This window comes from Apium graveolens, chromosome 2 (assembly GCF_009905375.1).
Source record: "Apium graveolens cultivar Ventura chromosome 2, ASM990537v1, whole genome shotgun sequence".
In the NCBI taxonomy this organism is placed as follows: Eukaryota; Viridiplantae; Streptophyta; class Magnoliopsida; order Apiales; family Apiaceae; genus Apium; species Apium graveolens.
In genome coordinates, this window is record NC_133648.1 from 142,233,359 (window position 1) to 142,246,141 (window position 12,783).

The following is a 12,783-nucleotide window of genomic DNA, read 5'->3' on the forward strand; positions in this document are numbered from 1 at the left end:
AACTTTCTGATGCTGAAATGGTTTATCATCTAAGAGGTAACTTAGATTGTGCTCGTCGTGATAATGAATTGTTAAATCAACAAATCAAAGACCTTGAGAAAGAGGTCAATGAATTAAGACTTGTGCACATTAATCAAGATAAACTTAAAGACCAAGTATCTTTTCTAGAGAATAGAGTTGACTGTTATAGACAACTCGAAACTATTCTCAAAGACAAGATCACCGGTCTTGAGGCTAAGGTTAAAGCTTACTTTAATTCTTGATCGAAGTCCAAAGAGTTTTACAATAAGCAAGCTGTTAATCAAACACATGGAATAGGTTATGATTACAATGCTGCTATTGGAAAATTAGGCATAAACTCCCCTCCTCATGTATGTGCTAAAGGCAGGGAAGTACCACATGTGCTTAAGGGTGTTGATGAACCCCTCTATAAGGAATCAATTGCTGAACCATTTGATGAGACCTCTTTTATTATTCAAGAAGAAATCCGTGCTGAAGATAATGCTAATGGGAAAGCTGTCTCCAAGTCAAGTGTGTCAAAAGTTCCAGTCAAGGTTGTGAAAGCAACTGAGACTAACTCAGACACACATGAGTTGGATAGCACAAATGCCATGTCTACCATGCATAAATTGCCTATTGTTAATCCTTCTCATAAAGCATGTGGTGTTCCTGATTGTATGTCTTGTGCTTTTAATCTGTTGTTTGCTTATTTTAATGGTAAGCATGCTTCTAATGATAAGACTACTCCTCGTCAGCATGTGAATAATAGAAAGCATGATAGGTCTAAGACTGCTAGTCCTCCTAAAGCTAGAAAGGAGACATTTGTGCCTAAGCCTAAACATAAATCTGATAAGGCTGTTTTAAAGGTCAAATGTTCAGTCATTGAGAATGTTGAGAATAGTGAAATTAAGAATGTTGTTTTGCCTGATAAAGGCCAATTTTACAAGTATGCCGGACCCAGCCAAGCTTGGGTTCCGAAGAAGTTCTAATCCATTTGTATTGCAGGGCATTAAACAGGTACAACCGGTAGTATGGATTCTTGACAGTGGATCGTCAAGACATATGACCGGAGATAGAGCCCTGCTATCAAATGTGGTTGAGAAAGCTGGCCCAGTGGTTACCTTTGGAGATAACAGCAAAGGTTTAACGGAGGGATATGGCTGTTTGCAAGCTGGAAATGTTATCATTGAAAATGTATATCTTGTGCAAGGACTTGAACACAATCTGCTTAGCATTAGTCAGTTCTGTGACAACGGCTACAATGTTTTATTCGACAAGCTGAAGTGTCAGATTCTGCACAAGAAAAGTGAAAAACCCTCCTTAATGGGAATACGGAAAGGAAATCTGTTCGTAGCTGACATGAACTCTGGAAGCAATCTTGAAGTCAATTGTTTCTATGCAAAAGCATCGTCAAATGAGAGTTGGCTATGGCACAAGAGACTTTCCCATCTCAATTTCAAGACAATAAATTCTCTTGTCAAAAGAGAATTGGTAAGAGGTCTGCCTCAGCTGGAATTCTCTCCAGAAGGACTATGTGAGGCTTGCCAGAAAGGAAAGTCAAAGAAAGCAAGTCACAAAGGCACTGACACATCTTCCATAACTGGTGTTCTGCAATTATTGCACATGGATTTATTTGGTCCAGTTAATATCCTTTCTATGTCAAAGAAGTGTTACTGTCTTGTGATAGTTGATGACTATTCCAAGTATACGTGGGTTTTATTTCTTCACTCTAAGGATGAAACACCACAAGTTGTGATTGATCATATCAAGATGATTGAGTTAGATTCTAACGTCCCTGTTAGAGCAATAAGGTCAGATAATGGAACAGAATTCAAGAATGCACTTCTAAATGGATTCTGTACAGACAAAGGGATTACCAGACAATTTTCAGCTCCTAGAACCCCTCAGCAAAATGGAGTGGTAGAAAGGAAGAATCGTACATTGATTGAAGCTGCAAGAACGATGTTAAATGAATCAGGTCTTCCAATGTACTTTTGGGCTGAAGCTGTCAATACTGCATGTTATACTCAGAATCGAACTCTAATCAACAAAGACTTCATGAAAACTCCTTATGAGATTTTGAATGAACAGAAACCTTCTATCAAATACTTTCATGTATTTGGTGCCAGATGCTTCGTGCTCAAGGATGGAGATGATCGTCGTGGTAAGTTCGAGGCAAAGGCATATGAGGGTATTTTTGTTGGATATGGAAGAAGATCATATAGAGTGTATATCATTGATCAACACAAAGTAACTGAAAGTGTCAATGTTACATTTGATGACACTAAACTCCCTAGTATCCAAACTGAAGATCCTTCTGAGAAACTGAAGTTTGATGATACGTCAGATTCAGAGTCAGAACATGGTCAAGAACCTGAGGTTGTTGCTGTTGAAGAACCTGTTAATCCTGATAATACTCAAGGTAATAGTGATGGAAACTCTGGAAACAATGGAGATACCACTGCTACTGACGGAGAATCTTCAAGTCAACATGGCAACAACTCAGGGGGAGATGCTGAAGGATCATCTAGTAGGACACAACATCACAATGAATTTCAAGGCGAATCATCAAGATCAAATCTTCCAAGACAGACTGTCTGGAATAAAGCTCACCCTTTTGAGTTGATTATTGGTGATCCAGATGTTGGAGTCAGAACTAGACGTGCTACTCAAAATGAGTGTCTGTTCTCAGGATTTCTTTCTGAGATGGAACCTAAGAAAATTGAAGAAGCACTAACTGATCCAGATTGGGTGATTTCTATGCAAGATGAACTCAATCAGTTTGAAAGTCAACAAGTCTGGAAACTGGTACCTAGGCCTGTACACAAGAAAGCTGTTGGTACAAGGAGGGTATTCAGGAATAAACTAGATGAAGATGGTGTGGTTACAAGAAACAAGGCAAGACTGGTAGCTAAAGGGTATTCTCAAGCTGAAGGTATTGATTATGATGAAACCTATGCTCCAGTGGCTAGACTTGAGGCCATCAGGATATTTCTGGCATTCGCAGCATTTTCAAACTTTAAAGTTTATCAAATGGATGTCAAGAGCGCCTTTCTGAATGGAAAGCTGGATGAAGAGGTATATGTAGAGCAACCTCCTGGTTTTGAAGATCCAGATCATATGGATTTTGTCTTCTTTCTTTTCAAGGCTATCTATGGGCTAAAACAGTCACCAAGAAAATGGTATGACACTCTCTCTGAATTTCTTATTGAAAATAGCTTTATTAGAGGTGTCATAGACAAAACTCTCTTTTCTAAAAAACATAAGAATGATACTATATTAGTCCAAGTCTATGTGGATGATATAATATTTGGGTCTACTAATGATAATCTCTGTAAGAGATTTGCTAAGTTAATGCACAGCAAGTTTGAAATGAGCATGATGGGAGAGCTGAAGTTCTTTCTTGGATTATAAGTAAATCAAAGGTTAGATGGAACATTTATTTGTCAATCCAAGTATCTCAAGGAACTCCTCAAAAAGTACAATCTAGAGGATTCTGCATCAGCAAGGACTCCATCAACTACAGCTGTCAAGCTTGGACCATGTGAAAACTCCATTAAGGTAGATGTCACAAGCTACAGAGGTATGATTGGCTCGTTACTCTATCTTACTGCAAGTAGACCAGATATTATGTATGCTACATGCCTATGTGCAAGGTTCCAAGCGGATCCTAGAGATATTCATCTCGTTGCTGTTAAACGAATCTTAAGATATCTTAAGGGAACACCAAATCTAGGTATTTGGTACCCTAAAGAATCTGGTTTTAACCTTGTTGGATATACAGATTCAGATTACGCAGGAAGTGTTGTTGATAGGAAAAGCACCTCAGGAAGTTGTCAATTCCTAGGAAGCAGGCTAGTCTCATGGTACAGCAAGAAACAACAAACAGTTTCCAACTCAACGGCCGAGGCTGAATATATTGCTGCTGGAAGCTGCTGTGCTCAGATCTTGTGGATTAGGAACCAACTACGAGACTATGGCTCTGTATTGAAGAAGATTCCTATTTTATGTGACAACACAAGTGCAATAGCCATCACCAACAACCCTGTGCAGCACTCGAGGACAAAGCACATTGACATCAGGTATCATTTTATTAGAGAGCACGTCATGAATGGTACTGTTGAACTATTTTTTGTTCCAACAGAAGAACAAATAGCAGATATTTTCACTAAACCACTTGACGAATCCACATTTACCAGATTAGTTGGTAAATTGGGCATGTTAAATAGTTTTTGTGATTAATTTAATTAATATCTGGAATCTGTTCTTGAATGAATTTACAAATGAATTTTTCATAAATGAAAAATTCATTTGCAAATTTATTTTATCATTTTATCATATTTCTTGCTTATTTCTATGTAATATACATTATCTTATCTATGTTATTTACTCTACTTGTTAATTTAAAATATCTCAGAATATTTTATTTCCTCTAAAAATATTTTTCTATGAATTTTATTTGCTAAAATTCAACAGAAATCTATTTTTGGAATAAAAATAATTAATTCTGAAATATTGTCTTTATTTTCTGTAAAAATTATAAGTTTTTATTTCAGTTTTACTATTTTGAAATGAAGTTTCAGTACATTAATAGTTGTCTGTACATGTTCATTTTGTTTTTCTACTGCAAAGACAATCGGCAAGACAATTAAAATTGTCTTGCTGAAAATCATTTCAGTAAACATGAAAATATAAATCTGTTATGCTTATTTTATCTTATTCTAGAAAGACAATCGGTAAGACAATTGAAATTGTCTTGCTGAAAGTCATTTTAGTAATATTGATTGCTTATTTTAATATCAGATTAATTTTATAACTGGCAAGACAATCGGTAGGACTATTGATTGTCATGCCAGTAATAAAATTAATATCAGAATTATATTGTTTTATTTTGTACTGGTATGACAATCGGTATGACTATCAGATTGTCATACCAGTTATAATGTTAATACTTATTCAGTTATTTATTTTTATTTGTATTTGTTTTATTTTCCTTCTTTTGCCTGGTATGACAATCGGTATGACAATCCCGGATTGTCATACCAGCTGTTATATAAGGCTATTGATGTGTTGTGTTAAATCATTTTCAACATAACAGTTCATTTTCAAGAATTTTGAACAGTTTTTCACTCTCTTTTTCTCTCTTCTCTCTCCTCGAACAAGAACCAAACCAAAAACCTGTTATTTCCTTGCTCGAGTTTTTACTCAGCAAACTTAATCATCACTTTGTGATATATACATACAAGTATATACATAAAGAGGTGCTGCTGAAATTTTCTTAAAAATAAAAGTTATTATAAAAAATGCAAAAATCAAATTAAAATCAGTTTGCCCCTTCAAATTCCATTTTAATTTTAATTTCTTATTTGTGTCTTTTGGTGTGTCAAAACTGTGTTAGTGATTTAAGAATTTTAATGAGATACATTTCTGTCTAAATTTTTCGATTATAATTAATTTAATTTGAATTATTAAATTAATTTAATTAATTCGAATTTTCTTAATATTATTCTTAAAATTCTGAAAAGCTTGTGTCTTATTATTATTTTATAAAAAAAAAATGGCTCTCTATTTCCAAATTGTCGCGCATAATCAAGTTGGTTATTTCAATCCGGAAAAATGTGATGTTGAAAAATTTAAGCCTTGGATTAGATTTTTAAATGATCATTCGATTGTTAGCTCTGCTATTAAATCAAATGTGATTTTAAACGTCGATCTACTTAGACTGATTTGTACAACTTCTACTGTGGCCGATGATTCAAAATCTTTTTCATTCACCATCGCAAACACACAGTATGTAGTTGATGAAACAGTCGTCAATCGTGCGTTAAATTTTCCACTAGACGATTTCTGTAATTTACCCTCTGAAAATGATATCACAAATTTTTTCAATGCCATTCACTATCAGGGGGTGATCAATTTAACCAAACTTTCTAAATCGAATTTGGTGTCTGAATGGGATATATTCTTCGATACAATTTCCAAAGTGTTTGCCAACTGCACAAAATCTAATTTTCATAACATTACTTCCACCCTGCAGTATATTGGTCTTGCGGTTGTTTTCAATCAAAGGATCAATTTTGGCAAACTACTTTTTCCCATTCTCTTGAGACGTCTAACTTCTGCTTTACGTGATCATTCTACAAATCGTAGGGTATCATGTTACTATGCTCGTTTTCTTATGCTCATAGCAGATCATCTACTCACCCTGAACATAAAGCACTTTTTGCTAACTCTGCTGTAACCGAACCCCCACCAGTTAGCAAAAAGATTTACACTCGCCAAGACACAACCTTCAAATTTATGCAAGTACCAGTACTTGTATCTGCTTTCATGGCCAATTATATTCCCTTGCCTATTTTTAATCTTCCCGGCCATGAACAGCAACCTCAACCTCCAGTGGTTCAAGCCACCCAGGCTCTTCCATTACAGGTAGTAACTCCTCACTCTCACTCTCACTCTCTTCCTACTTCTGTTAACAGACCCTCAGTGGTTGATAGGGCTGACCATGAAGTTGTAGAACCACAGCTTCAATCCCAGGTCATAGAGCCAAACACAGAGTCTCATTCTATCTCACCCTCTCCCCCACTGTCTAAAATGTTACCCAGAAGATTACTAGGAAGTAGTACAATGTCAAATATGAGTGAACCCTCAGCTCTGCCTCCTCCTAAGAAAAGAAAAACCTATTCTGAGGCATCTGAAAGCCCATCCTTGTCCTCCCAACAGGACATGGACTTTGAAATGGCCAATGAACAGTTACTAGAGGCATTCTCTCAACAGGATGCATCTATTGAAATTCGCCATCGGGCCATGGCATCTTGTACTGAGTCAAGCACAATTCCATTACTCACAATGGAACCATACACTTCCCCAGATAATACTCAGGACACCCAGCGAGGAGTGCACGTCGAGTCGGTTACAGTGCCTGCCATAGTTACGGCAGAAGAGCAGTCACATGCTTCAGAGGGAAAATCTGACTCTCCGCCATCTTTAATAGAGTCATTTTCTCCCCTCCCAGATCCAACAACTCTGGCTCCCTTATGGGATTCTCCACTCGCAGATTTATCTGGAGAAAGTGGAGGGCAACTCGGTCAATCTATCCCTGAAGCAATTCAGACATCTATTCCAAAAGATTTGATAGCATTGACTGAGGATCGGGACTCGCGAATTCCCATTGCACCACCACTGACCTCTCTTGAAGAGGCTAGGGTGATTTTTAATGCAGGTACACAAGACAAGCAATTGGAAGACTCCTCACGAGCAATCATATTGAGAGAAACACATGCACGTGAGATGAGTGAACCAAATACGAGTGAACTTCAGGTGAGAGCACACACAGACACTGATACTGTCAACCTGTTAGCTCAGATTGCTGCCCTGAAAGAAGAACTTGCTAAAAGTCAAGCTGAAGCTCAAGCATTCAAAGCACAAGTGGTTGAACGGTCTTCTTCTTCCACCTCTGTCGACAATCAGCTTGCAATCATAAGGAATGACATCTCAGATTTAAAGACTACTGTAATACCAAAGCTCAATTCTATTCAGGACACTCCAAATTTATCAGCTGATGACATATCCAACTTCTGCTCCCTACATACAAGAATGACTTCTCTTGAAGACCTCGTTGAGATGAATCATTCACTGGACAACTCAAGATTTGTAAAGATAGAGACGGGCATGGAACATCTAAATGAAGGCATGAAGCACTTATATTACATGATCAAGAATTCTCATTGCCCTAATGAAGATCAAAGAGCTTATTTTGAAGGACCGTCTGGTGGAGGATCAGGCTCTGGAGGTGGTGGAGGTTTCAGAGGAAAGTCAGCAGAGGATCCCTCAACTAAGGGGGAGAAGAAAGGGAGTAGTTCCAAAGGGAAAGAAAAAGATACTTCTGCTGGAGATAAAGGAAAGGCTGATGATGCCTACTACAGTGGAGAACAGGATGACTTCGATATTTTTGACATTCCCACTGAACCAGTTCAGGAAGATAAAGATGGGTTATTTGAAGCTGAAGAAGAAAGTGATTTTGAAGATTGGGAAGAAGAAGATACAGTGGATCCTAGGTTTGAGAAAGAATTTCAGAAAGAGCAGTCAGAGATGCAAAGAAAAGAAGCTGAACTCAAGAAGGTATCACAGATCATTGATAGGAGAAAAGACATACAAAGAACAGAAACTCTTCAAAAGCAACGTCTTCATGACATTAAAGCTCAAGAAAGGAGAAGAGATGTCAGACTGAAGATTGGTGGAAAGTGGGATGAAGCTAGGAGAGTACTCGATATGCCTCAGCTATGCACTAACAATGATAGGCAGTTCTTACATCTTCTTGACAAGCTGGAAATCTCAAATCCTAACAATGACATGTACATGAATGCTATCAAGACTGAAGTCTCAAGGATCACAGCTGCTTTTGATAGATCCCTAAATGAGATGAGCATTTTTGTATATTGTCAGAGTGAAGGATCATTCAAGGTGTCACTTCATCTATTTGAGAATCGTTCGTTGTCAGAGATTTGGGTTCTTTTAAACAAAGTGAAAAGAAGCTCAGAGTTGAATGAAGTTCTTCGGGAAAGGCTTAAAGAGTTTGCCAGCAGGGCTAGTCCTCAAGTGGTCAACAATCCTCATCAGGTGAGATTCTTTAAGTCTGATTGTCTTCAAATCTGTCAGCTAGATGTACAATCTCTTAAAGACTACTCAGCTAAGCATCTGGTCTGGATGGAACATCATTTGAGAACTGCTGGATATTCATCCATGTTGAAGACTCAAGCTGCTGACTTGATTCAAGCTTATTGTGAGAAGAATGTTAAAAGGTACAATCAACTCAAGAATAAGTTGAAGACAGTTGGAGTTCAACCAGTCAGACCTGCAAGCTTCACTTCAGAAAAGGATCGTGTTTTTGACAAGGAATTGCTTCAAGATTTAGAAGAAGGTGAAGTCAGAAGAGAAGACAACTAAAGTCAATTAGCTCAAAACTCAATGTAATATGATTAGAGCGTTATGAATCAAGATAGTCTAATGTAGTTATATGTTCAGGCTAGAGGAACATCTATCTTGTATTCACTTGTAAATTTCATTTGGAATCTGGAAAATGTTAAATATAATCCAGAACTCTTCTGCTATTTACTTTACATTACTGTTTATATCTTTTTCTTATTTGTTAGTTGAGTTATCCTCTAGGTATTTGTTGTTATTGTCTAACAAGCAAATAGGGGGAGATTGAAAGGCATATGTCATAGCCTACTCGTTTATTCGAGTATTTAACTCAACTCAAATAAGAATGTAATAAGTAAATAGTGGATCAAGCATCAGAGAGATCTCACAAAGTAACATCTGTCAAAGAATAAAGAAACATTGTTCATCTGCAGACTTGAAGATTCACTGGAAGAAGTTCAAGAATTTGATCATGCCTCAGTGATATAAATCAAGATCGTGGATTTAATCAAGTGACAGAGATCTCGTCAAGGTATCATTTATTACAAGGATTCAATCAGAACAGCAAAGTCAAGACATGAAGAAACGTCACAAAAGTTAGTCACTCATGAACCAGACAGTACATCGAGTGTCAGCATTGAAGTGACGGAATTGATTCATAAGTCTCAGAGACTTTCAGAAGATTGTCAGAAGAATGGATGCTGCTCAGGGATAGTATTAATTCACTATTAATTAATTAAGTCATATAATTTAATTAAGAGAATAAATTATATCTGCAAGGATTAATTTATTGATTAATTGAATTAAATTGATTAATTAATTTAGAATTAATATTAAGGATTTTCAGAATGTTAATTGATTAAAATCTGTGATAATTCTAAAAAGACAACTGATTGTACTAGTATGACAATCGGTATGACAATTGATAGTCATACCGAATGTCATGCTAATTCAGTTGATTGTATTGATAGAATTATTATTTAGATTAAAATCAATTATTAATTCAGTAAAACAATTTCATTTGAACTAATATGACAATCGGTATGACAATCAATAGTCATACCGAAAGTCTTGCTAGTTCATTTTAATTGTCTTGCTAGCTCTAATAGATTGTCTCACCGAAAGTCTTTCAAGCTAAAAAGGATTGTCATTCCAGTTCTTTTCCTCTCGGTTGGATTGTTAAATAAAAGCAGAAGCAGCAATTCATGATAATCATTCAATCATTCATTCATACAGAACAAGAGAACTCAGCAGAGAACAAAAGAAAAATATTTCATCATCCATCTGCTTATTCAAGATCAAATATTCTAGTTTGTTAATGTTAAATCCAAACCACTAGAATTACTTATCTTGTTCTTGTATATCTATCTAGCGGATTAAAATCCCTAGAACTTAATCTCAAATCGCTTTTAGCATTTGATCTTTTAATTACAAAAATAGAAAAAGTTCATGTCGAATTTATTCTAAATTTGTAATAATTGATTTGAGATTAATCCCTTGTAACCGATACCGTAGTTGTAACACCTTTCAAGTTTAATAAAAGTTTTATTTAACTTGAATTTTGTTTCACAATTTTATTCCGCATTTTATTCGACGAAACGGTATTGTTTGCATTCAACCCCCCCTTCTACAAACAAATTGGGACCTAACAAACTTTTCCTTGACCACTACTCTTATCAGAGTTTCCCTGATCATCACCTTTATCATCCTTTTTCTTCAGTATTTGAGTAGGTGAGTATTTGGACTTAACTACCTTCTCCCCCTTTTTGGCATCATCAGGAAGTAAGAGAGAAAGAAGAAGTTCAACTGAAGATTGTATTTCTTCCAATTAAGCTTTCTGAGAAACTTGGTTAGCCATGACCTCATCAATTTGGGCCTGTTGCTTCTCTTGAATCTTCTCAATGGCTTCAATTTTCTCAAGAGTATGTAACACCCCCAGATCCGGGGTCGGGGATCCGGGTCGTCACGATCTTTCTCTCCACAATATCACTTCACTTAATTAATAATAATTAACCTCATGCTGTGACCCCACACTAACACACACCATAACCCGTTATAGTCTCAGAGATGAAATTGAAATAAGTACAAGTCTTTGAATCCGCAATTTAAAAGTTATTACAACCCAAAATGATTACTTTATAAATTTACAGTTAATTGCCATTATCTACCACAAGTTATAATTATACATAATTGATTCTCAAAAGTAGATGGTCTGATCTACAGATAGATCTACCTCTGCAGCTATAGCAGCTATGATCTCAACGGGAAGGCGCGGGGCGCTTCCTACGCTCTTGCGCTGGGTCTGCTGGAGTCTGGCCATCCTTCCTAACTGTTGTTGTGTGATGAAGAAATAAAGCAAGAGTGAGCCTTACAGCTCGCAAGATAATATATAGTGTAATCAATAATGCAAGTATCTAATAGATAACTTACTGAAAACCTTTATCAAAAGTAAGATAATTACTTACTGGATATAAGCTTAAAGGAAGATGAAGTTACCAAATACTTCACTATACTTATATCATTTATAAGGCTACTTGAACTACCACTGTTCAAAGTATTATAGGTTTTAAAAAAAAAGTCATCCCATAGATGAGACCACAAGTTAAGACTTGAATAGATTCAATCTTTGAAATATTATTGAATGAAATAAAGTTACGAGATACTTTATTTAGTCCCGATATATATCCACATATATATCTCTTAAACATTTCCTGGAACCTCTGTTATGTAAAGTATGAACAGAGTTTGTAACATCCAATGAATTTTGGAAAGAAAAAGAATTTTGGCATAAACCCGATATCTTGCTGATCAGGCAAAGATACCAATAAGTAACCTTTTCTACTAGTAGATGGATGAATCCCCCACCGGTCATCACCCTGGCCACATAAGGACCTTGTGCTGGACCGCCACCCGGCCTCTTACGCGTTGATGGACTGCCACCCAGCCACTTACACTTTGATAGACCGTACCCCGGCCTGTCGCTTATGCCGACTCAATTAGATGGGCTTACTTCCCGAACGTTGGGTAAGTAATCAATTCATTTATTTTCTCAAATCAGCAACCATGTTCGAATGTAAAATGCACCACAGAGCTGGATCCCCCAGGTTTTGAGCGAGTATTTAAATCCCCTTTGAAAGGAAGATCTTAAATATAAAAATGAGTTTTGGGATCCGCTCTAACTTTTAAAAATCATTTTGAAGACTCGAAAACACTTTAAAGAGTGTTTGGAGTAATGCTGATTTAATGAAGTAAATCAGTCCCAATATATTTAGAAAATATCTGAATATTATTATTTAAATAATATTCCCATAGAGAATAATCTTATAAAAATAATCGAAGTAGAAGTTGTAAGACTTATACTTGAAATGAGTATTAAATAACCAAAGATATACTTATATGAAAGTACTATCTTTATTTGAATAATCGAAAATAAGTTTGATTATCGAAACATTATTCTTTAATAAAATAAAGAAGATTATTAAATAATAAGTGGAGTCATAATACCTCGAATGAATATTATAAATAATATTCATTAAATAAAATAAAGGAGTCAATACATCCTCAAATGACTATCCAATTAACAATCATTAAATAATATAAACTGAGTCATAAGCCCTCAGATGAATATTCGAAATAATATTCAATAATAAAATAAAGGAGTCATAAGTCCTCGGATGAATATTCAAATAATATTCATTAAATAAAATAAAGTTATCGAATAAACCTTATTCGATTAATAGTTTGGAAAACTATAACCATATATATAAATATATATATATATAAAATCTACTCGGGATCCTCGACTCCCGGTTTTAGAAAATGTTTTCACCTTTGGGTCCCTATACTAAGGGTATATGCAAT